The sequence below is a fragment of the Microcebus murinus genome, chromosome 9, assembly GCF_040939455.1.
Source record: "Microcebus murinus isolate Inina chromosome 9, M.murinus_Inina_mat1.0, whole genome shotgun sequence".
NCBI lineage: Eukaryota > Metazoa > Chordata > Mammalia > Primates > Cheirogaleidae > Microcebus > Microcebus murinus.
In genome coordinates, this window is record NC_134112.1 from 53,981,354 (window position 1) to 54,007,502 (window position 26,149).

Consider the following 26,149-nt stretch of genomic DNA (forward strand, 5'->3'; position numbering starts at 1 on the left):
TCCAGAGGAAAAAGATGACATTTTCTTTCCATGCAATTTTTTTTTTTTTGAGTGAGAACAATCCCTTCTTTTCATTGAACAGAATTATATCACATTCCTCTGTAAAAAATCACTAGCTAGGAAATGAGAATCACCTAATTGGCTTAAGATAATCAATATTCTAGTTTTTAGTGCGTCTCTATATACATGGCAATGGTGAGAATAAAATGGAGAGTGCAATGCCTTGGGTCATCAAACATGTTTATGCACTAGACCTTGCTAATGAGTCTACTCATTTTCATTTAGAGGAAGAAAACCTATGTAAAATATTGTAAATGAATCTTAGATATTTAGTGTCTTTTTCTAAACATCTCTTTGATGTAGAAAAAAGTCTGGAATGAAACAGAAAACCTTGAGTAACTCTAGGGAACAAAATAGGAACTATGAGGGAAAAGCAGTTTCACTTTTTAATATATGTGATTCTAGATGTTTGACTTTTTTACAGTGAGAATGTGTCACTAATCTTGTAATTGAAAAACAAAGAAAAATTGTTTTTCCTAGTAATGTTGTAAATTATGCAAATGATCACATTAAAAAGAAATACTTTTTTCAATTTAAAACAAGCAGAATAAAACTTATGAGATAGCATGTATTGATCTGAGGAAGCCATTTCTAAAAGTGTGGGAAATCCATCATTGAACACAGTGTACAGAAGTTTGATATTTAATAAAAGAATTACAGTTTTTAGACCAAGTTAGGATGTTGAGCCACTTTGAAATCAGGCATTTCTTGGCTGTGTACGGTGTTCACGCCTGTAACCCTAGCACTCTGGGAGGCCGAGGTGGGAGGATGGCTTAAGGTCAGGTGTTTGAGACCAGCCTAAGCAAGAGTGAGACCCCTGTCTCTACTAAAAATACTAAAAATAGAAAAAATTAGCCAGGCAACCAAAAATAGAAAAAATTAGCCCAGGGTGGTGATGCATGCCTATAGTCCCAGCTACTTGGGAGGCTGAGGCAGGAGGATGACTTGAGCCCAGCAGTTTGAAGTTGCTATGAGCTAGAATGATGCCACAGCACTCTAGCCTGGGTGATAGAGTGAGACTTTGTCTTGATAAAGAAAAAGAAAAAGAAAAGAAATCAGGCATTTTTTGACCATCCAGATCTGCACCATATGTACCATCTAATACAATAGCCACTAGCCTCAATATGGCTATTGAGTACTTGCAGTGTAGCTAGTAGAATTGAAATGTGATACGAGTGTACCACACATACTCGATTTCAATAAATATAAAATATCTCATTAATTAATGAGTTTTGATGCTGGTTACATATTAAAATAATATTTTGGATATATTGGGTTAATAAATATATATTTTAAAATTTATTTTCATCTGATTCTTATTTGTTTATGTTAAAAATAGCTCCCAAAAGATGTAAAGTTGCATTCGCTCACATTTGTGGCTCTTATTACATTTCTATTTTACAGTGCTGGTCTAGATGTCTCATGAGAAGGGCAGGTTAGATTTCAGTTTGCAGAAGAATTGAGCAGCTGCATGTAAAGACCAGTAGCTGGATGTGCTGGGACAGAAGTTAAATTTATCAAATGCAAATCTTTAAGTCTCTCAGGAATAAGATCAATTTTTAATTTCATAGTTAATCATAATCTAGATAGGTAGAATCTAGGTAGGTAATCATCTGAGGTAGGAAAGAAATGTACTCTGAAAAAACAAGAGAGGAGTGTGAAACAAATAAGGAATAATTATGTGTTAAAAACTGAAGAAAGAAATAGTGTTGAGAGTAACAGGAAATCCAGCTAATCAGATTACTTTCTGGCCTAGCCATCATAATAAAGATGGAGTCAGATAACAATTAATTTAAGAAAATGATAATTGGTGAGAGCTGAGGCTACACTTGATTCTAACCTAATAATGGAATTGAACACAGAAGTGATGATTTCTCCCCCTCTTTCCAACTCACACACTTCAGTTTAGTGAGCAGGACGATGAGAGAAGTGATAAAAGCACCTTCTTAGGAAGTTTCAGAGGATATCACCACAGAGACTCATAAGCTTGTCAGTTTCTGTTGGGAGCATCTAAGGAGCTTGATGTTATAATTGAAGGATCCCACAGGAGCTTCAGGAAATAGCTTTAGGGATTTGGAAATGAGATTTCCAGAGACTGTACTAGCAGTGCTCTGGCTAAGCTTTCATATTTTGTTGCTTTTTATTATTATGATTTTTACTTCCTTTTCACCCTAATGTGATTCAAGGTACACATAGACTACAACTTAAAACATTTAGAAACAGAATTAAATCATTTTAAGAAGATTAAAAAAAGAAAAGGATCTAATACCTTTAAACTTTAAGCTATTTTGAAATGCATCTATAATAATGTGTGACTTTTGTGATCTGCTTTACTAATTTGGGGTACAAATAGATGATATTGATTTAATATGCAAATTATTCACTGGAAACTCTTCACATTAGCTAAGTGTCTCCACTTCCTCTGATCAAGCCTCTCTGAGATCACTAGATGCTGCTTTTAAATGCAAGTTTCTTTCTCTCTCTCTCTCTTTTTTTAATGCAAGTTTCTTAATGCTCACCTGTCCAGGCATTCAGCTACAGGGGTTTTAACAATTGTTCTTATAAACAGCTTTTCAACTTCTTTAAACATATGAAAATCGGTATTGCATCCAGATTAAAAAACTGAGAGACTTTTAGCATTAAAAATAATGGAGTAAAAGATTACTAGATAATATAGATAAATATTATTAGTTTTAAACCTATATAATTAATTTATATACATGAAAATCAAATTAATCTAGTAATAACCAAAGTATAAAATATCATGAAAATATGGAAGTTACTGCTTAAGAAAATAGTTAAATATTTTAATTACATAAATAATTCTTGAATACCTGCTTGGTTTAAAAAAATTACATGACACCATTGCATATCTTTCCACTGAAATTCATCCCTATTCTTTTTTATAATCATTATCTTTAAATATTTTGTATGTATATTTCAAATTTTTTAAACACAGTCTCATGTATTTATAAATATTTTGTTTATAATTATATGCATATATGTATGTATTCACATGACCATATACCTATAAGTTTTTATATATATCAATGGATTTTAGTTTTTTTTACCTTTTTTTCTAAATGGCATCATATCATATAATTATCTAGTATTTGGGAACTTGATTTTCTATAAAAAATATATTGAGATTCCTTGCAGGTCAGCACATCTTGGATCTACTTTATTCTTTTAAAGGGTTGCTTAAGTTTTCATAGTATAGATTAAACATAGCAAATAAAACCCAACTTTCAATAAAGTTGAGAAAAGCATTTGCTTTACTATGAGAGAATAAATATATTTCTTACTTTAAGGCATGTGAGTTTCCAATATTTTCATATTTGAGAGGTTGACCTGTATTACCATGTCCATTTACATATAAGGAAACCACATCCAGTAAGCATAAGAAATTTACAGCAAATCAAGTAGTTAGCAAGTTGTTTGGGGATGTCTGACTATACTTGGTAGTCTTCCATTTATATCAATGAGGTCAGAATGAATTTTGCTGAATTAAGGATATTAGAAATGGGCAGATTTTTAAACTGAATAGATAGTAGTGGTAAGGTGTTATTTATCATTGAGGGAAAAAACCCAAGTGGAATGTAGGTTGTGATTACTATTAAAATGAAATTGAATTGCGAATGCCTAGGTGACTATAACAGCATAGCAGTCACTATCCAACATATGTATACTCACAGATACATTGCTTGAGTAATTAGCATTATTATGGCAAATATAATCTAAGTAATCTATATTCTTTTTGCAAATAATTGAACCAAACAGATTTCTCCAAAACAGTATAAGGAATTATTTTTAATTCCCTGTAATTAATATTTGAAGACAAATTTTAGAGCTATGCAGCTTGAAAAAAAGAAGTAACATATGCACACCCACAGTCCTTTTCCTCCTTGCCTGCTAAGAAAAATTCTGAGTCTGCCAGCTTGGCTCCTGGTCCTTTGCTAAGCTTAATCAGGGTAATGGGCAGAAAAAAAGTAGATGGCAGGAGTGCTATTAATAGATTGAATTGGAAAGTACAGCTTTATTTCTAGAAGAGAAAGGAATACATCCATAGTGGAAGGGAAGAAAGATTTTAAGCATTTGAAGAATTACAGATATTTTTGTGAGCATCTTTTGTGTAAATGAAGTAAGGGGACAAGGAGAAATTTCGCTATAAGTTATGAATGGAATCTCTTTTGGACATTTAAAAACACTATAGTAAGATTGGCAAAGCTGTTGTGATTTTCTGAATATGCAATTAAAGAATAATTTGAAAAAATAGATTTAATTTGACAAAAAGTATTTAGTGTGCTGTATAAAGGATGGTATTTGTCTATAAAATTGGATAAAAATAAACAAAAAACATCAAGAATGAAGATAGAAAGTGTTGTAAGGAGAAATATAAGTACATTGTATGTTTGCTCAAGAAGCCTTAAAATAAATACCACACTGAGGAGTTTCATGTAGGGAATAATGTAATCTTAAAATATTTCAACATGAGATAGAAGGCACATGATGAAAACTGATTTTTAAAAATTGAATCTTTTCACATGATGTAGGATAGATGTAATTGAAGAGAAATAAAAACTATCTCAGAAGTATACCAACATGGAACAGGTTTGATTCATTAATAAAATGCTAACTTTCTTAAAGACACTATTAAATTCTAATATTTTAAACCAATAGATAACAGAACTTAAAATCAAGGCACATAATTGAAATTGTTACCTAACCCAGCTTTATCTATATGAGATATATTACATGTAAAGTGGAATTAGAAGTAGTATCTGTAAAATGGAATTAGTAGTATGTCCTATGTGTTTTGAATCACATATCCCTAATCTTGTAAAGTTAAATATAAGAACGAGTGAATAACATGATTAGGATTATATTTGCTATATGCCTCATTGCCATACTTTTGGTAGAGTAGAATAACATTTGAGCCTTAGACTTAGGAAATTATGCATTCATAAAATTTTTTACATAGTAATTAAATAAAATTATAGCTAACAGTTGTTGCATACTATATTACATAAATTTACTGAATTCAAAGCAAGGTATATACATTAATATTAACTCATTTGATGCTCAAATCATAAGAGTCATTTACAAGTTTTACCTTCATTTTAGAGAAAAGAAAATTGAGACATACATAAGTTAAGTCACGCAGTGTGTCAACTTGACATGGCTCAACAATGCCCAGATAGCTAGTAAAAAATTATGCCTGGGTGCACCTGTGAGTGTATTTCCAAAAGAAATTAGCATTTGAGTCAGTAGACTGAGTAAAGTGGATCACACTCAACAATGTAGGCAGGCATCATCCAATCCATTGGAGTTTGGAATAGGACAAAGAGGCAGAGGAAGGGTGAATTCTCCTCTATTCTTGATCTGGGACATCCACTGCCTTCTCTTGCCCTTGGACATCTGGGCTCCTGGTCCTTGGGCTGAGTTAATATTAACTCATTTAATTCTTAAGACCTTAAGAGTCCTAACTATGAGACTAACATCAGCAAACGGTCCCCCCACCTCCACCCCTGATTCTCAGGCCTTAGAGTCAGAGTTATACTATCAGCTCCTCAGGTTCTTAGGCCTTAGGATTCAGATTGAATTATAGCACTGGCTTTCCTGGTTTTCCAGCTTGCAGCTGACAGAACTTCTTAGCCTCCATAATCAAGGAGGTTAGCAAATTCCCATAATAAATCAATGTTTCTCTGTCTTTCTTTACTTTTGCTATTTTAAAATTTATGGTATCTGAAATCAGAATCACTATCTCTGCTCTCTTTTGGTTTCCATTTGCCTGAAAGTTTGTTTTCCAACCCTTGACCTTGAGTCTGAGAGAGTTTTTATGGGTTAGATGCATTTCCTGGAGACAGCAGATACTTGGCTTATGATGTATTATCCACTCAGCCAGTCTATGTCTCTTCAAAGAACAATTCAAGCCATTCACATTTATTGAGAGGATTGATATTTGGGGTAGATTTTGTTCATATTGTTGGGTAAGTTCTTATTTTTTGTTTTACCTCTGGAGCCATTATGGAATTTGGGTTCTGGGCTTTAACTCTTGAGTGTTTTAAATTTGGTGTGTGTCTCTTGTGATGTTCAGTGTGTAATGCAGGTCTGAGTACTTTCTGCAGAGCAGTTCTGGTCTTTGCAAATTCTATCAGTGATTGCTTGTCTGGAACAGTCTTTATTTTTCCCTTGTAGATGAAGCTAAATTTTGCCGGGTAAAGAATTCTAGGTTGGTCATTGCTCTGTTTAAGAAGATTGAGGATGGATTCCCCAGTCTCTTCTGGCTTGTAGAGCTTCATCTGAGAAGTCTGTAGTTACTCTGATAGGTTTTTCTTTGTAGGTTATCTGTTGTTTTCATCTTATTGCTCGAAGGACTGCCTCTTTCATGTTTACTTTGGCCAACCTGATAATTATGTGACGTGGTGTTTGCCTTTTCACGTTGAGCCTTCCAGAAGTTCTGTGTGCTTCTTGTATCTGGATATCTAGGTTTTTGGCCAGGCCAGGCATATTTTCCTCCAGTACTTCAAGAAATGGATTTTCCAGCCCTTGTTTATTTTTTTCTTCTCTCTCTGGGATGCTTGTAATTCTTATATTTGGTTTCTTTACATAATCCCATATTTCTTGTGTGTTCTGCTCTTGTCTCTTGCTTCTGTATTCTTTTTCTTCATCTGATTTGTTTAGCACATAGGTTTTATCTTCAAACTCTGAGATACTGTCCCCTGCGTGATCCATTCCATTTTTAAGGCTCTCCACTCTGTTTTGAAGTTCCTTGAATGCCTCCTTCATTTCCAAGATTTGTTTGTTGTTTTTTGTTTTGTAATATTTCAATTTCTTTAGAGAATTTTTCATTCATTTCCTGAATTGTTCTTGTGATTTCTTTGTGTTGGGCTTCTATTTTGGGGTTTCCTTACAATCCATATTGTGAATTCTTCCTTCATAAATTTAATCATTTCATTTAAATTGGTATCTGATTTTGAAGGTCTCATGATTTCTCTTGGGGATGTCTTTTCTGTCTGCTCTTTCATATTCCATGTGTTTTTTTCTCTGGTTCTTTCTCATCAGGGTAATTGAGAACTGGGAGTGCTAGGACTGGTTTGTGCCCTTAACATCAAGCCCCCAAGGGACATTCCTTAACAGTGGTGGGAAGAGGCACGCTCGTTTATATTTCCTTAGAGGTATTTTGGCAAGTTGGGTTACCTCTGACCTGTTGTCTTCACATCTTGCCAGTGGAGATTAGTGATTTTCATCCCCCAGCTTAAGCTCCCATGCGGTAAATCGTACCTGTGTGTATAACTCCACTGCCCTCTAGTAGCTTGAGATGGAGGGCACTGTGTTGAGCTGTGGGGTTACCTTCTCTGTCATTTGTTTTATATTATGTGGAGGAGCCAGTTATTGAGGTAATCTGATGCCCTTGTGTTGATTTCTGGTCCCCAGGTGAGGAATACTAATGTCCCAATCTTTAGGAAGGATCTTGACTCTCCTGAGAGTTACTTGGACTCTATTCCCCCTTAAAGTGGTGGTAGGAGCAAGGAAGATTGCAGCTGCTGCCTACCAGCAGGATGTGTGTGCTTCTATGGTTGCTTGATCTGCTGCTAGGTGTAGCCACTGATATGTTATTCAGGGTTCTTCCACTATACTTGGGAGGCTGCTCCTAATGGCAGGGGTTACTTGGTGCACCTGCTGTGGCCTCTGGCCAAGATTTTCCTTCCCTCACCACAAACTCCACTGTTGGCAGCTGCTCAGAAGTAGAGATCAGGCCCCAGAGCTATGATCATACTAGTTGACCTAAGTTGGTCTGAGAGGCCAAGTCACTAGGCTGTCAATTATTGATCTGTGCCAAGGCCCCACAGATTCACATTAGAGGCACAGGGAAAGTGACTTTTCTTGCCTCTCCCTACCTCCAGGGGTGGAGCCTACCACTTTCAGTGTAAAAGTTGCAGCACTAGGGGGAGGGGAGATGCCCGAGTCTGCCCAGCCCTCCATTGCCTGTGACTTCTGCAGATGTCGGCCTCCCACAGCAGGGTAAGCACTCAAAATTCGCCCATCAAAATGAGCCTGGCTAGTTGACAACAGGTTGTGGAAGGGCGGTGCCCATAGGGAAAGTCCCTGGGCTGGAGGAAGGGTTTCCACGGAAACCATAGGGCACCACAGCATCTGGGTTGTGGACTCCAGAAATGGTGGCCAGCCACCCACAGAGTTCTAGTGCTGGGGGCAACTGTTTAGGAGTTGGCGGATGCTGGATTGGGGAGCTGAATCAACAGGACACCCGTTGTCTCTAGTGTGCCACCCTCCTGCAATCTCACGCCTGTCTGGCAGGAGCTCTTGCACTTTCTGACCCACCCTGAGCTGGCCTACTCATTTGCAGCAGTTTCCAGGTTAGAGCTCCCTTTTCAGTATTCACCTCTGTTGTTCTGGTCCGGCCGACTGCCAGAGGCGAGGTGTCTGTCTTCTAACTCCCTTGAGTGGTAGTTCAGACCAGTCCATTCCTGCCTATTACAGTCCCCAGTTCTAGGGAATTCAAGATGCTTCCCACTATTGTCTCCTCTCCACAGAGCCCAATGTCTCCTGCCACCATTTTGCACTGACTTCAGGCAGGTCCCTGTCTGAGTGGGTGTGGAGGTCAGTGGAGAAACAGGACGTTCTCCTGTGGGTCAGATCTCACTGCACTTGTTTCTATTGTGTATCTTATACTCTCCAGACTTTGTGATCCTATCTCTGATTCACCATTTTTTTTTTCCCTGTGCTGTGTCCCATGTTGTTTCTCTACAGTTTGATAGTTTCACAACACTGTTCTTATGGGGGAGCAATTCACTCATATGTAGCAGACCAAGTTCTTCACCTCTTTTTCTGGGAGCAGGAAGCCAGGAAGTCACATTTACTCTGCCATTTTTCCTGTCTTTCCCAAGAGCTTGCACTCTTAATTGCTACTCACCATTGCCTCACTCTGCCAGCTAATCCCAGCTATTTTTAAAAGCCACAACAAGGTTCATTTTTAGGGGAAAGCAATCACTCTCCAAACACATAACTTTTAAGACCAGTTTGATGACTTTTAAGTAGAAGATTTTTAACCATGTAACTTTTTCTATGCTTTTCAAATAATAAGGCACACTTATTGTCCATATACGCTATGGAATTATCTGTTATGTCATATCTACAGCATCTTGTACTAATCTAATAGTTTATTTCATCCCCCATATATATGTGCCTGGTGAATAAATTGCAAACTAAATTTGCTTTTATTTTCAAGAGGCACTGCATGATAATTTATAATATATTTACACTTTTAATATATTTCTTAAAAGCCTTAAATTACTTAAAATTCCATTAACTTAAAAGAGTTTGTGAATATATATATATAACTTTTAAAAAGAATTTTGACATTTATTTATTTTATCTTTGTACTGTTGACATTTGATGTTCTGTGGAAAATCCTTTAGTTTTTGTTTGATAAACCTTAGGAATAAAAAAGAAAGAGTGAATTTTAAGAAATTTATAGTATCTAATTCTTCCTAGATATATATCTATTCTAACTTTTATTTTATAGCCTTAAATGTACAAAATATATAAATATGGGTGTTTTGGTAAGCATGGCCTTGAAGTCTCCTATGCTAAAAGAAATAAGGAAACTACGTATTTGTCATTTACTGTCTTTTCTCTTTTTTCATGCATTTGTGTCCCTTTTAACTTGAATATAGCAATTTCAGAGCTCAAGGAAACCTGGAGTCTGTACTTACATTGTTGACTATAGAGATTATTTCCTTTGCTGGAGCATGGTGGGTAATGACAGACTGTACACACGAAAAGGAAAACCTGAAGATTTTTATTATAATGTTTAGTAGAAGATAAGTTACTTAAAACAACCTCTATTATAGTCCCTTCTTTTACTTGCTCTTGGTCTTTAAAGAAAGGAACATGCTGATTAAAATATCATGCAAACCTCTTTGGTTGCTTTAAAGTGATATAAACCTGAAATATTATATTAATAGAATAGCTAGAAAGGACCTTCAATATTCTTCCAACTTGAAGTTGTTACTCTATTGGAGATCCCAAATCCATCAGAGATCTGATAAAAACAATGTATATTCTCCCTATAAAAAGGTACATGTGGCTATAAATGCAACATTTACTGAACCGACAGGAATTCAGCACACCCAGAAGTCCTCCAAGGTCCAGTAATATCAGATTCACAACTTCTGATCCAGTGTGTCTTCATTTCATAGATAACAAAAATGATTCAATAAGATGGAGATAATGGCATAAAGGCACATGTCCAAATTACCTCATGAATGCATTTATTTCTCTATTTGCATATACGTGTCAATGACATATTTTCTTTTGTAATGTATGTAAATTTAGCTCAAGTAATCAAATCTCTGCCTCATTTTTCACATGGATTTCTGTTCTTTTCTCAGTGTGTCTTTTATAAGACGACATTTGTCATTGGATTTAGGCTCTACCAGATCGATGTCATGTTCAGATCCTTATTTACATCTGCAAAGACCCTTTTTTCAATTAAGGTCACATTCACACCTTCTGGGATGTAGACATATGTATTTTGGGGACACCATTCAACCCCCTATAGTGCTATTTACTGATCATTTGTTAGGTGCAGGGTATTGGATGTACTGTTTCTTTTGATCTCACCAAAATTCTGTGAAGTAGGTAGCAAGGTACTCACTACAAATAAGGGAGCTATGACTCACAGGGGTTAAGCAACATTCTAGACTTCACACAACTTAGTCAGTGGTTAAGCTCTTCTTTGACCTATATTCTCACTGGTCAGAGTTCATATGAAAAGCTCAATTAGATACTCAAAGTGAAATCAAACAAACAAACCAAACTTTTTAAAGTCCTCTTCGATTTTATGATTTAATAAAACAGAAACTATATTAAAACAAATAGCTGATATACAAAATAGAAAGGACATACAGTGAAGAGAAATCCATATAAATTATTAAGAGAATTCAGAGAGAGCTGATTTACTCTGCCATTTGTCAATCTATGGTGTCTCAATATCTTAATACAATAAGGCTGATTATAGATCCTTCATGTAACATTCCATCTCTTTATTTTTATACTCATAAATGCAAATCTACACTATCTTTATGGGAATTCAGTCATTCACTTCTTCAATATTTATGGAGTACCAAACAATCATGTTACAAACTCAGGATTTCCTGGTAAAACAAAACAAAAATAAACAAATACCAAAAACCAAATGCTGGCCTTTCCTAATGGTATGTACATGTTGGTGGGGGAGATAGACAGTAAAGAAATGAAAAGGCAAATATGTAAAATGATTGCTAGTTTTAGTGAGCACTATGAATGCAATGGGAAGCTCTGATAGAGAAAAGTGGAGGGATCCTACCTGAAGTGGGATGGTCAGGGAAGGCCTCCTCTGTAAATGGGGCACTGTTGTGAAGTGCAAGCTTAGGAATACTCGTGAGAAAAGCAAAGAAAAAGCTTTGCAGACTAAGGAAACAACCCATGCAAATAACTTAAGAGAGTTATGCTTAGAATATTCACAGAACTGAAAACAGTGAATTGTGTAGGAGTGTCACATGCTATGAGATAGGCAGATGCCAGGGGATGTAGACTCTTGCGTAAGATAAAGAGTAAGAATTTTTCCCAGGTGTAAAGAGAAAACACAGCAAGTCTTAAGCAGGGAAATTAAATAACTGAGTTCTTTTTGGGAAGATTGTATTTGCTGCTTGATGAAAAATGGATTGGAGGGAGGCAAGAGTGGAGGAACAGGGGCCAGTGAAGGCACTTTGAGACTTAAAATTATCTGTCAATATTTAAACTTTATTTGGTTGATGGCCTGACTCTGAGATATACGGAGAGTATACTATACTGTTTTATTTTTTTTTTTATGTTTACATATATTATCAATAGTATGGGAAGTATTAACTATGGCTACTTTTGGGGAGTGATATTGGCAGGAGAAAAGTGGTGGAGGTATAGAGCAGTTTTCTTTGCATTATGTTTCTGAACTGTTTAAAAGTTCTGAGCTGGTCCTTCAACTATTTCCTGAGTCAGGATCTGACACTCCTTTTTAAAATTCTCCAACATACAAATTGACTCAAAAATAATATACATTTTTTCTACCATTGGCATTTTCTTGAAATTAATGTTCAAGTTTTAATCATTTTATAAATCTAACAGTGAATCATTAATTTGGAAATGAATTTATCAAATATTGAATTCTAAAGATCCCACGGAGTCATTTGAGGGATTTAAGGCAGTAGAGAGAGTGCATGACTTTTAAGTCTGGTCCTTAGTATTTGTGAGCTGTGTAACTTGGTAAGTAACTTCCTTCTAAAATACTCAGTCCCCTCATTTGTAAAATGTGGATTATAATAGCTGTGAGAAAGAACACATGAACAAACATTTTTATTGCATAGATAATATTGGTCTTCTTATTCTTAAGATATAGTAATTTTCTTCGGTTTTAAGCCCTTTCTTATTTAATTTCTGGAATAGAAATGAGGATGTTCTTATATGCAAATAGTAGAAATTCCTGTTACAACTGGTTAAACAAGGAAATTTATTATCTCATTTAGCACAAAATACAGAGATAAGAGGCTCCAGAGTGTAAGGATCTAGACCTTCTTTGTGCATATTAGCTGCAATAATGTCATTGAATATTCAAGTTCTTTCCAATTTCCCAATCTTTACCCTGAGCTCACTCAAGTCAGATTCCTCCGAGTCATAAGGTGGCTGTGACAACATCAAGCATCACACTCAATCATTCAGGTGTAATGAAAATCAAAAGAAGTAGAATTTTATCTCTCTTTGACTGTCTCCTTTTAATAAAGACAGAAATTTTCAAGGACTCCTCCAACACAATTTCTTTAACATCACAATGTCCAGAATTGCGTCACAAGCTGACACCTAAACCAATCACTGAAAAGGAAATGGAGTTGTCGTAATTGACTGAGAACTGAGTAAATATTAAGCTGCTGACCTGACTATTGACTAGTCAAATAAATATGGGAAAGACCAGAAGAAGCAAGGGGTACATGGATGGCAGGCAGATAAAAAGCAGCATCTGCTACAGAAGGATATCTCCAGGCCCTTTTGCTCTTTTATTCTTTGGTTTTAATTTCATTACTATTTCTCTTCCTTCAGAGATGAATGTTTTCTCAACAACTACTCACATCTAGAGCTTGAAAGATATCAGTTCCCAAAATAAAGAAATAAATGTTTCAGGTAATGGATATGCTAATTACCCTGATTTGATCATTGCACATTGTATATATGTATCAAAATATCACACTGTACCTCATAAATATGCATAATTATTAGATGTGCATTAAAAAAGATCCTAGTCAAAGTGTTCTAAAATTACATCAGTTTTACTCCATGTAATCTTAAAACAAGTTAGAGCTCCATAAATATTACAAAAAAGGACTATATTACTTGATTAAACAATTCTAGTGTGTGTTTAAATGAACAGGGACTTGTGAGAACACCTGTCAATAAGTATTTCTAATAGAGAATTTTTTACATCAAACAGAAAATAATATTACTACAATATTAATATAAATGGTTAGCCCAGACAAGAAAATCACCACAGAAAAAATATAATTCAAATTTTTTTCATATAAACACATCTATATACATGTGCACATTTGTATACATATACACAAAAAGTAAATGAAATATATTTTTCGTTATTCATATTTTAACATTTGTGTGTTCATGTGTATATATATAAACACAAGCTAGAAATATTTGTTTCATTGTATGTAAGAAAGAAAATTGATCTAAATATAATTTTTCTCAAGGGTGAGATTAGCATTCTTGCAATAATAGGGCAATCCCATTTCTCCAGCTTCTGACAAACAAAAATTAATTTATCACTGGTAAATATTGGTCATTATTTTCCTGTTGCTGGGAAGCTTTGCTCTCACCAGCCATTTGTCCCAGGGATTTTACTTTTTCAAACTGAACACCTGATAGAATTGTAACAGTCTAAAGCAGAATGACTCCTGATTCTCCGAACTCATCCAACTGATAGAAAAGATAGATTTATTATCTTATTTTCTTGAGTAGCCTAAAATAGAGCTGTAATTTATGTCTCAGGAAAACTCTCAGTAACAAGTTTCTAATTCCATTGTACATTATAAGAACAGACTTTTGATCATAATAGTATTTTTAAAACAAAAATAAAAATTTTATTTTATTAGTTTATTTACTGTGAATTACATTTATTAGTTTATTATTTTTATATATTCTTATTTATATTATTTTATTTATTTAGATGTAGTTCATTTAATTAATATATTTTAATTTTTAAATTTTCATTTTATTGGTGTTACATTCTTTCTTCCTATTATATAAGAGAAAGATACTTGCATTTGTTACTGCTGCCGAAAGTGATATTCTTTCCATGACTTGGAAGTTAAGGGTTAGTGTAGAGTTACGACCCCTCATTGGACCTGCCTTAAACACTTTAGTATTCTTTAGAAGTGTAGTTCTATTTCTTTTTGCAGCACATGGGAAAGAATAATGTTAGTATTTAGCCATTAATTCAATTACTTTCCACTTGTGAAAACGGTGATGGGATTTCCTATTGTTATGAAAATTCCTCCAACCATTATCCTTGATTGGCAATATAGACAAAACTTCTACTTTTAATGAAATAAAAACATCCCTGATTCATTTCTATATATGCACTCTGACAGATTGTTTTATGTGGAGTTTTAATCCATTTTATGATACTCTGACTCCAGTAACTGTTTAATGATCAATTGGTCAACTAATGGCTTTTATTAAATTCCAGATTGAAATTTTCACTTGCAATGATTTCAAGTTATGTGATGTCATACTTGATGTCATACTATACTTGTTTTTAGATTTAAGCTACTGATGTTTATAAAATTATTAATACTTTTTCATAATATAAAATTTAATTTATTCAATTGAAACTACTAAAAATAGTAGTTTAAAAAAGTTATGGTTTGTAAAATGCTATAACAATTAAATAAACATGTCTTAAAAAAACAAAATAAAGTAGTATTTGTAGTTAAAAACACAGTGGTATTACTATTTGTTAGGGCTGGTCCTTCAAATGGAAAAATTTGTAGAGTTTACATCGCTCTTTTTTCAACATGCAAGTTTAATTTACAAGAAAAGTAATTCAAGGTACGTGGCTGTAATTATTATTATGGGCAGGGCTGTAATTAGCTGCAGTAGATTGTGTGAAACATTTTTAAAAGTTTGGCATTTTTAATGATGGAATAATTCACAATGGGTAAGGATTTAGAAAATATGTCTTGAGTTTTATTCTTAAAGACTTTTAGGGAGTTACAGACATAAGCCATGATATGGATCCCTAGAAAGATGCTGAATTGTGTGAATTTCTAAGTCTTAATTCCACTTACTGTATATGACTTTTGTATTTTGATATTACTTTTGGAAGATTAGGATAATAAATCAAAGTGTACAGGTACAAGGCTTAATTTATGAAACTTTAAAATATTTAAAATTAATTTCACTTTGTTCTTAAAGAAACTAGAAAATATAACAATGCAATGATAAACATCTGATATCATTTTTCATTTAGAATTCAACATTTAATACATACAAGAATTTTCTAATAATTTCTTGGCAATTGTATTCAATGAATAAATGTTCACACCATTTAGTGCCTTATATTTGTTTGGAAGAGGAGTTAAAAAATTAAAATAATATTGGCCCTACATTTAAAGCAAAAAGAAGAGAATTATGCAATTTGACAATTATAAATTCAATGGCATAAGTACTATGATAGAGAGGATTAAGGAAGCAAGGAAAAGAAATTTATCAGACTGAAAATTAAGGAAGCCTTCCTGGAGATGATTCATGAACTGTGCTTGATGAATGAGTTGGAATTCACTATATGAAGGAGAGTTGCGAAGTGCATTATAGAAAAGTAGAAAATCATTCAGTTAGTAAAATACAATCAAGAAAAGATTGTAGTCTAAATGGAGAAAGAGAAAGTGAAATTAAAGAGGAAGGGTTGCACATGATAGATAGTAAATGGACACAGCATACAAGATTTGACAAAAGAATGGAAATGAGGGAAATGATTGAAAGGAAGACATCTGTTAATAGAATAATTCTACTTCATTTTAGCATTTTGGCTAAGGTAAAGGTGAGTTCAGTTTTGACTATATTACTTAGTTTGCAGTAGAAGTGATTAGTGCAAGGAGGATAAATTTAAGAGCAATTAATAACTTATAGGCAATCCAAACATTTTAAAGATAGGAAATAGAGAGATTGGAATATTCTGCCTATATGTAATTGTTTCTGTAGGGTTTTGTGAAGAATTTTGCATAAAGGGACTTAAGATGTCAACAAGTTCATTGTCTTACTAAAGTTGAGATTTTTGTTTTTGTTGTATATGTTCTTAAAAAATAGAATTGACTCAATTTAGTAATATATTAATTGATTGGTGGTTTAGGCACACAGTAGAGTGTGCTTTGGTTGACTATATTAGGCAAAGACAAGAACTCTATCAGTGAGTTCATTCATTGTAAGTCTTCCAAAAACAAACAAGCCAGGTTTATGGGCTGATATTAGCTACTTTGCTAGCTCGCCAGTCTTAAATTTGCTATGGTAAATGCGAATGAAGAAAGAAAAAGAACAATTGTTGAAGTAGAAACTTGTTCCTAGAGTTTTCATTCAAATCTTTATTATATAAATTAACTGGGAACTAGTCCAAATCATTTTGCATTGACCCAGCATTTCTATTAACCAGGTTTTCTTTTCCCTACTTCTTACCAATAGTTGTGCTGCTACAAGGGATATGTAGAAATGTCTGCCAGTGTCAGTGGGCCAATATTAATTATAATTTGACTCAGCCTACTTCAAAATATACTGAACAGTTATGCAATCCTAAATTCTGTTCATTTGACTATATTACAAATGATAGATTGTGATTACTTAAAAAAAACTTTTTCTAAGTGTTTTATTTCAGTACTTTTGAATTTGAAAATACATTGTACTTTAAAGAATACCCACAATTGTTCAGCTAATTCAAACTGAGATTATTACATTAAAGTGATTAATTTATACGAATAATTGCATTTCACATACCTTATTATTAGCACACATATAGTTTATGAATAATAAAAACTCAATAGTTTTTAGTTTGAAAAAATTCTCTATCCTAATAGTTTTAAGTACATTAAAATATCATGTTATTCAACCATGGAAATTAAAATCTAATAAAACTTTTACCCATTTTAACATATATGCAAATAATTAAATTTTATAATAAGATAAATTGTATTATATCATTTAGAATCTATCCATCTTAATGAAGTATGGTCAAACTTTATTCTTCTTATATTAAATACTATAATATCAGTAGTTATTAATTGAATTTCTATACATTTATGATTAATTCAAATCATGGTACTGATTCCACAACTTCTGTGCCTTTTATTATTCAAGGATTTATAAAGCTCCACAAGTCTAAAGGACCAATATTTGAATAAGCTATCTTTTATTATGTCTACATTTAATCAAATTTAGGCATAGACATTTCTATTCTGAAGTCATCTGCTTTTTATTATAGTGAGTCCTTTACTTCTAGGCTTTCTCTTCTTAGTTACAACTGATTCTACTAAAAGAGGGAATTTGTTTTGGAATAGTTGTAGAAGAAAATAAATATTTTCTACCTTTATTTTAATAACTAGTCTTTCATTTATTTTATGATTTTTTTATGAATGTTTAAAGGATTTGCTTGTATTAAATGATACCTTTTAGTAGACCAAACTATAGATTCTATCTTTTAATAACTACAACAGTAAAAAAAAACCCAAAAAAACCAAAAAAAAAAAAAAACCACTGGCATAGCAATATCAACATAATATAGCCATTAAACCAAATTAAATATTAGAAAGCTAAGAAAATTCCTTGGGGGTACATGAAACATTTTTATCATTTCATGCACTATTTTCTTATGAGAAAACTGCCATAGTCATATATCTGGATGCAAACAATATTTTTTCACTAAATCCTAGGAAGGTAGACATTATGAGGTGATATTTTTTTTCTTACATGTGCCAAAAATATGAGTTAATATTTAGATATCTTTCAAATTCTGGAAGCTACTTAGATTACATGTGATTCCTCAGAATTGATATATATTAAGTTATTTTATTTAAAAATTAAAAAGGAATGTCAAAGTTGAAATAAAATTACATACGAAGACATTTTGGCTATCTGCTTATGGGTTGGTAAAATATAAATATAATAAGATTACTTATACTTATGATAAGTATAAAAAATAACAAAATAATACATTATTTTCAATCCTCTGAATTGAGATCTATTCCTTATGACTTTTTAATAATAATAATAGTAAATCACTCTACATTCTTTCTCCTGCAGTCAATTTTCCTCTATTATTGCTTTAAAACCTCTAACACCTATCTCACATTTCATCTACAATTAAAATGAGTAGACCATCTGTCAACACTTTATTCACTGTTTCAGTTTTATCTAGTTTATGTATATCAGAGGATTATTAGGATATAACTCATTTAGGCAAAACATCACAAACCTCTGTATCATATTACAGAGATTTCTCTTACTTGTAAAATAAATGCAGTACTGACCAAATGGCTGCAAGACTTATGTGACTTTTATGACTACTATAATATATCTTGGACATTGCATTATTCCCTAGTATTTTTAGAGTAATATCTTGAGTCTGGGCAAGTTATTGACATTTTTTAGTTCAAATTCTAACTTAAGTTAAAATAATAATGATTATAGAAATGACAAACTACACAACAAAGGGAAGGGGAAAACATACATTGTAGGTTTTTCAAAACCGTCTTTCAATTTTTGGTCCCACTGGAGAAAAGGAGCTGTATATTCTCCCGATATCTATTAATGAATTCTTTATCATTCACTTTTCTTAAGTATTACATAAAATTTGTCTCAGGTCTCTTGTTAGAGACTAAGAACAGGTATGCCATCTATGTACCTATCTATCATCTATTTATATCTTTCTATCTAATCTGTCATCCAGGTATATCTATCATTATGTGATGATACATATGTATTTATATATAGAGAGAGATTATATTATAAGATACTGATCTTTAAATGAAGATCTAACTCTGGTGTTTTAAATAGTGATTAGGTAGATGACATATATATAAGTGAGGTAAATATACATTGCACAAATGAGAAAATGTTAAATCCAATTTACAAATTTTGAAATGATATAAAACAAACTTATTACCACCATGGAAATTATTTGGAATTTAGCTATTCATACTATTAAATATATATCAGTCATGTTCTTTCAACAAAACCTATTTTACACATTCAACTGGGATATTGAAAAACACACGTTTGCATGGCAAACTGACTTACAGAGAAAGACCACTAATTAGAAACTACTTGGTAAGTTTTAGCCATTCCATGGCATCTATCCTGTGACATTTTCCTCTTTCTTTTTAGAAACAGAACTCCAATTTTTAGCTGAGCTTATTGCTACCTATTTAAAGCCTACCTTCCTTATCTTCTCTTATACCTAGTATACTATTTACTCAGTATTTACATGTTTGAAATTTTCCAATAAAACATTAAAAAATATTAACTGTCATAACTCGGGTTGATAGATAAACTTCTAAAGAGTATTCAGGGAAATATGAAAAATAATTGAGCAAGTCATCGAACATATGGTAATGAAAATTTTAAATTATTTTAATAAGATACTGGCTATGAGAAACAAACTGGCTATGACTGTCATATATATAATTCTTACAATTAAATTTACTTTTATACATATCTTTCCATAGATTTATATCTCAATATATATTCAAATACATATTCTTTGATAGTAATGTGACATTCACTTGAAATTCTTTTCTTTGTAAACTAATATAACTTAATTGTTTGAAGACAATAAAACTATGCAATTGAATAAATACTTAACCGCTTAAGTGCTACATGAACAAAACTTCTTTTATAGTGTTGTAAATTGCTCAATTTAAGTAGTTGTTCATAGGTTTGATGCAATTATACTCTGGTCACACCATGTATCCCTGTCCTTCCATTAAGGAGTTATAAATTGATATTTCTCCCAAAAACACAATAAAAAATAACTTTCCTTTTTCAGTTAATTAGAGAGAAAAAAAACCGCACACAAAGAGGTAGTATATATCTTTGATATTTGGAAAGAAAGTGACCAACAGCTTAATAACACTTAATATCAGTGAGAGCAGACTCTGTTACAGCTGTTCCAGATAATTATGAGCCAGAGGGCTAAAATAAAATTAAAAGAAAACAAATAGTTTTATATCTTAAAACTCAAAAAGGGTAGAAAACGTAAATATTAGTAAAATTTCAGGCACATTGAAAATGGCTTTTGGTAAAACTTGTTGAATTTATTGTGGAACTAAATAAAACTTAAATCTAATAGTATATATGAATAAAATTAATAAATAACATTTATATGATAAAATTACTACTTTTTTCCTTTGTTTCTAAAAGATACTTTATATTTAAGATTTCATGATCATGTAATGTAATGCTAGCTGTGATCTTTAGTTTGATTCTGTCTTTTATGGAGGTGATAATACTGTGTTCTACTACTACCTATAGAACAATTTAAATATGTTCCATCATACCTCCTGCCACTCTCCTTCAACTGGGGGTAGGCTGATGGTGGTGTGCTGTTATTTCTACCCTTTTAAACAAATATATTTTTCAAAATAAAAGCAAATTTATAATGAATCAGACTTACTAAACTAATATATATTTCAAAGAGAAGTGAAATAGTCACCTATTCTGAAGCCATCGACTAAAATGAACCACCAAGTAGAGAAATAAATAAGTTTAACTTGTTTTATTTCTCATCAAAAGATACCATCCCCCATTGTCATTTATTGTTCTCTGCATCAGTTAGCTTTTGTTGTATATCAAATTGCCCAAAATAGCGACTAAAAAACATCCCAGTATCTTTAGTTCATCATTCTCTGGTTGGAATGGGGAATACTTCTGGTTTGTGGTGGTTTGGTTGATCTCTGCTGGCCTCTCTCATGTGTCTGTGGTCAGCTGTCAGGTTGACTGTCTGTTGTATGACCTCGAATGGCCTCATACACATGTCTGGCTGTTGACAGATGGTGGGCTAGTGGACTATTAGCTGAGGCACCTCAGTTCTTCTCCACGTGGCCCCTCATAGGGGTAGGTCAGTACAGGACTACTCACTTGCTCACTCAGTATGAACTAAGAGTTATAAGCACAGCATAAAGTGGTGACTCCCAGAAGGCAGAAACAATTAAGGTCTCTTCTTTAGCATTTGCTCTTATCTCATTGGACAAAGAAAACCACATGGCTAAACCCAAGTTTATGTGGGTAAAGATTACCCAAAAGTGCAGATACCAGGAAGTGGGTTATTATGGCCATTTTGCAAGAAATATACCTCACTCTCATTATTTTTTAACTTCTACTTTTTCCTCTTCTCTTTTCCTCCAAGTATGGCCTCCTTTTCTCATTGTATATATTTTTGTCATCGGACTCTCTACTTCATTATAGGGATTTCCTACCCCCCAACCCAAGCCTTTCCATTTTCTTCTTTCTCCCTTTTCCTAAAAGGTAAAATTAATTTAATTTTATTTTTCAAACTCTAGTAAAGGCTTTTTTGACTAGAAAGAATTATTTTCCTTTCTATAGCTTTGTTCTTAAATTTTAAATAGTACTGGGAACAAACTTGAGATGTCCTTGAGACAGAATTAGCTTTGAGTGATGAAAGTTCTGCATTAAGATTTTTCAATGCAAATCCCTGAGGATTTGGTTTGCATTTATATTTAATGAAGAATTAGGAGGAAAAGTCAAGGTTAATATTTGAAGATCAAGCTACAGTCTTAGCATTTACATATAAAAACATTGAGCACTGATCAGAGCAAGGAGAGCTTATAGCCCTACAATTTACAATTTTAGTTCATTTTTAATGCCTTTCTCAAAACTTAAAAAAATTATTTAAATGGCTTTCAGTAGAATGTAATAAATTGCTTAGAGCTTTTAAAAATTATTTTATTGTATAAAATGCTAAAGGAAATGATATTATAAAGGATTAAAATATTTTTCTGATAAAAATCCAAGAAGAGTATAGTGTATGATAAATAATATATATAACATTTTTATCAGCCCATAAACTAAAAAAAAATATATGAATCATCTACATGTATACTTTTCTCTACTTATGATTAACTGTTTACCTTAAAAAAGGTACAGAAGTTAAAAAAATAGATATTAAGTAATTTGAATCTCCCTAATTTTGAAGGTTATATTTAATTGCAAAGAAGAAAATTACAAACATACTCAAAATTTATACTTCAACATCTTTATCCTTCTGTTATTATTATAACTGGCTAAATAGTTTTAGAATAGTGATAGAAACAAGCTAGATTTCCCCCCTCTGTTCCAAAAATTGGAAAATTTGCCAATGTCGATTTTTCCTATGACAGTTTTTTAAGACAAAATATTTGTGTATATGTACATATACTGAGACATGTGGTATGGATTTCAATTTTATTAAATGATAGTCTATCACAGTATGCATTTGATTAATATTAGGATAGTGCAAAAAATGTGACTGAAGACCTAGTAAAAGTGGCAATGACACTTCCTCAACGCAAGTATCCTAGAGACCAACTCTAAGCAGTGGCTACAATTTTTAAAACAATTCCAACAAAAAAAAATAGCTAGCATTTATTGACTATCTATTATTTACTTAAGGTACACTATCCATAATTTTCATACTATTTCTAGTATTTCTTTACAAATGAAATTGTTGAGAATGAGAGTTTAACTCATCCATTAATAGCTATAAAGTGCTGGATCAGAAGAGAAGAATCCAATCTGAGTTCAGAGTTACTGTGCCCATATTTTTCTCAATCTTTATAGTTTATTTCTTGGATGGAAAATTAAGATTGTGATAAACAGATTTTCAGTTTTAGGAAATAATTATATGTATGCAACTATCAATATGTTGAAAATCCAAAGCAGCATATAAGATGATTTTGTTGGAATGGGTGGATTAATTCTTAAACATGCTAAAATTTGGAAAAGGTAAATATACCGGAGCAAATAACCAACACTTCCAACATAGACTAGGGATGACCATTAGGTGTAATGGCATGAGATTGTCTTGGACTTACAGACTGAAAACAAACCAGTATTTCTCTGCTCTCAGAGGGAGAAAAAAGACAAATACCATACCATATTAGGTCATTTTAGAACTTGTATAAGATTATGGGGCCAAGAGTTGTTATGTGTTTTGTACTCTGAAATAGTAATCCCACATATGGAATAGAATTTGAAAAAAAAAAAAAAAATTAGAAAGTCCAAGGAAGAGTCAATCATTGAGTATAAGTTTGCAATTACAGCATATGAAAAAGAGTTAGACGAGTTAGGTATTTTTAGTGCAAAAGAGTGAAAACATTAGTAAATAAGGAAGACTATAAATCATATGCAACTTTAATGTGTATTAAAAACTCAATGATGGTAAGATTTAAAATTCTGTTAAAAATTTTTTTTAAAAGAAATAATTTAAAGAAGCTCTTTTGTGTGGGCAAAAGGAGGAAATTCTTACTGCCAATATATTAAAATATAAGAAGAATTCCAAAGAAGGTCATAAAATTTCCACACCTAGAAAGTGAAAAAAAAAATTGACAACTCTTTATTCTGGACAAGTTAGATACTCTATATCCTTTAGGCAAGGAAGCTGGAGCAGAAACACCCTCAAAGTCTCCTCCACAAAAACAATTTTAAAGTTTGGATATCAAATCTTCTGGATACTCATACACAAACTGATAAAGAATCACAAAAGATATTAAAACTTCATGCATTTTCTTTCTATTCCAAAGAAATATTTTCAGTGCATAATAATTTCTAAACTCATCATTACTTTCTTCTTTTTAAAATAGTTATTTGTACTTTTTTTTTAGCTAACCATATAATTGTCATCTTTCTTTTTTTTTTTTTTATATATATATCAGTTGGCCAATTAGTTTCTTTCTATTTATAGTAGAGACGGGGTCTCGCTCTTGCTCAGGCTGGTTTTGAACTCCTGACCTTGAGCAATCCGCCCGCCTCGGCCTCCCAGAGAGCTAGGATTACAGGCGTGAGCCACCGCGCGCAGCCTGTCATCTTTCTTGTTACATCATTCCTGCAAATATGCATTGAGAAACAAATATAAGCCAGATACTAAAGCAGTTGGTAAAGTTATAGCAGTTAAAAAAAAAAAAATCAGACTGGGTAGTAGCTCATGCTTGTAATCCTAGCACTTTGGGAGGCGGAGGCAGGAGGATTGCTTGAGGCCAGGAGTTTGAGATCAGCCTGGGCAATATTGAGACCCCTATCTCTAAAAAAAATAGAAAAATTAGCCGGTTGTGGTGGCATGTACCTGTAGTCCCAGCTACTTGGGAGGCTGAGGTAGGAGGATCGCTTAAGCCCAGGAGTTTGACGTTGCAGTGAGCTATAATAACAGCATTGTACTTTAGCCAGGACAACAGAGCAAGATCCTATCTCAAAACAACAACAACAACAATAACAACAACAAAAAAACCAGACAATTTTCTACTCTCATGGAGATGACAATTAATTCAGGGAAAGAAGTTTGCATAAATGATTCACTTAATTGTGAAATAATAATGTGACTAAAGAGCAAAAATATTTACCAAAAATATTTTAGTAAAACTAGGGGTGGTATGTTGATTTATAATGTGGATGTATACTATAGTATAATGTGGAAAACACTCACCCAGAAAGACCTAGACATGGCATTCCAAGAAGGTGATTTTATGATTTTTTTTTCCTTTAAGATTTAAAGTTTTTTTTTTAAAATTCTTTGCAAAAATAGTTTTCCCCCAAATTATGCTTAATTAAAAAAAAAGATATTATTTGCCAAATAAATCTTGAAAGGTGACATAAAGCAATGACTTTTTAGAGAAAGTGAGTTCACTTTCCATTGAGGATAATAATATTTTAATCTTGTATTTTATTATGTATCTAATATTGGCTTAAATGAAATTCTAGGAAATTGACAGTTCTTATTTGGTACTATCCTCATACTTGATATGTTGAAATGGTTGAAAAATGAAGGGAGAAATGGTTAATTAACTTGAAATGTTGTCATATGAACATTTAAAATTGATTAATTATATTTCTCTTTTTGGTGAGTTGAATTTTCATAACCCTTTCAGACATGACAAATAGGAGAGGATTAACATCTTTGGCTTCTGTGAGCAAGAGGAAGAATAATGGCAAAGAGTTTTGTTTCACAGCTTAGCGAAAGGCAGGCTAAATGGGGATCATTTTAAAGCTGTATATTTATATTTTCATATGACTCAAGTATTTAAGAAAAATTAAAAGGAGAACTCACTAAAGTGGAATAGGTAATAGGTAGAATAAACGCAGACTGACATATTTGGATGGAAGACCTGGAGCAGTGGCTCTTCTCTTTGGCACGCATCAGAACACTGGTAAAACCCAGAGTGCTGGGCCCCACTCCAGAGTTTCTGATTAAGTAGGTCTGGGATAAAACTCCAAAATTTTCATTTCTAATAAATCCCTAGATGCTGCTGCTGCTGGTGCAGGGACCACACTGTGAGAGCCACTGGCATAGAGTATGTCTGGTTTAAGAGCAGTAGCCATTGAGTATAAAAAGACATCAAACAATAAAAGCAATAGTACTAACAGTAATGGTAGAGGCAAAGCAATGGCAGAGAAAAAGTGTAGATTTTGTGTGTGCTTTTTCTGCAGACCATTCATGGAAACATTGTGTTTCCCACAGTCCTTCTGCCTTTGGATGACCATGTTCTATTACAGGTGACAATCATGACACTGTAAGCTGTAGGAGGCCAGGAACTTTGCCTGTCTTGATGAACACCGTATCTCTAATATGGCTCTTGATTTTTGTACAATTAACTCAATCCTCAGTCTGGCCAATGACCAGATTCTGACTCCCAGGAATCTAAACGGAGACACACACACAGAACGTGGCCATCTACATTAGTCACAGGAACTATGAAGTGAATTAGTGAATGGATTTAGCCAAGTTCAGGAAACA

At 33.0% G+C, this 26,149-nt stretch overlaps 1 protein-coding gene across 3 annotated transcripts in view; it reads left to right on the top strand.

The window, feature by feature from the left end:
• Positions 1 to 26,149, top strand: part of SEMA3E (semaphorin 3E) — a 251,564-nt gene that overhangs the window by 44,836 nt on the left and 180,579 nt on the right. The window lies entirely within an intron of this gene.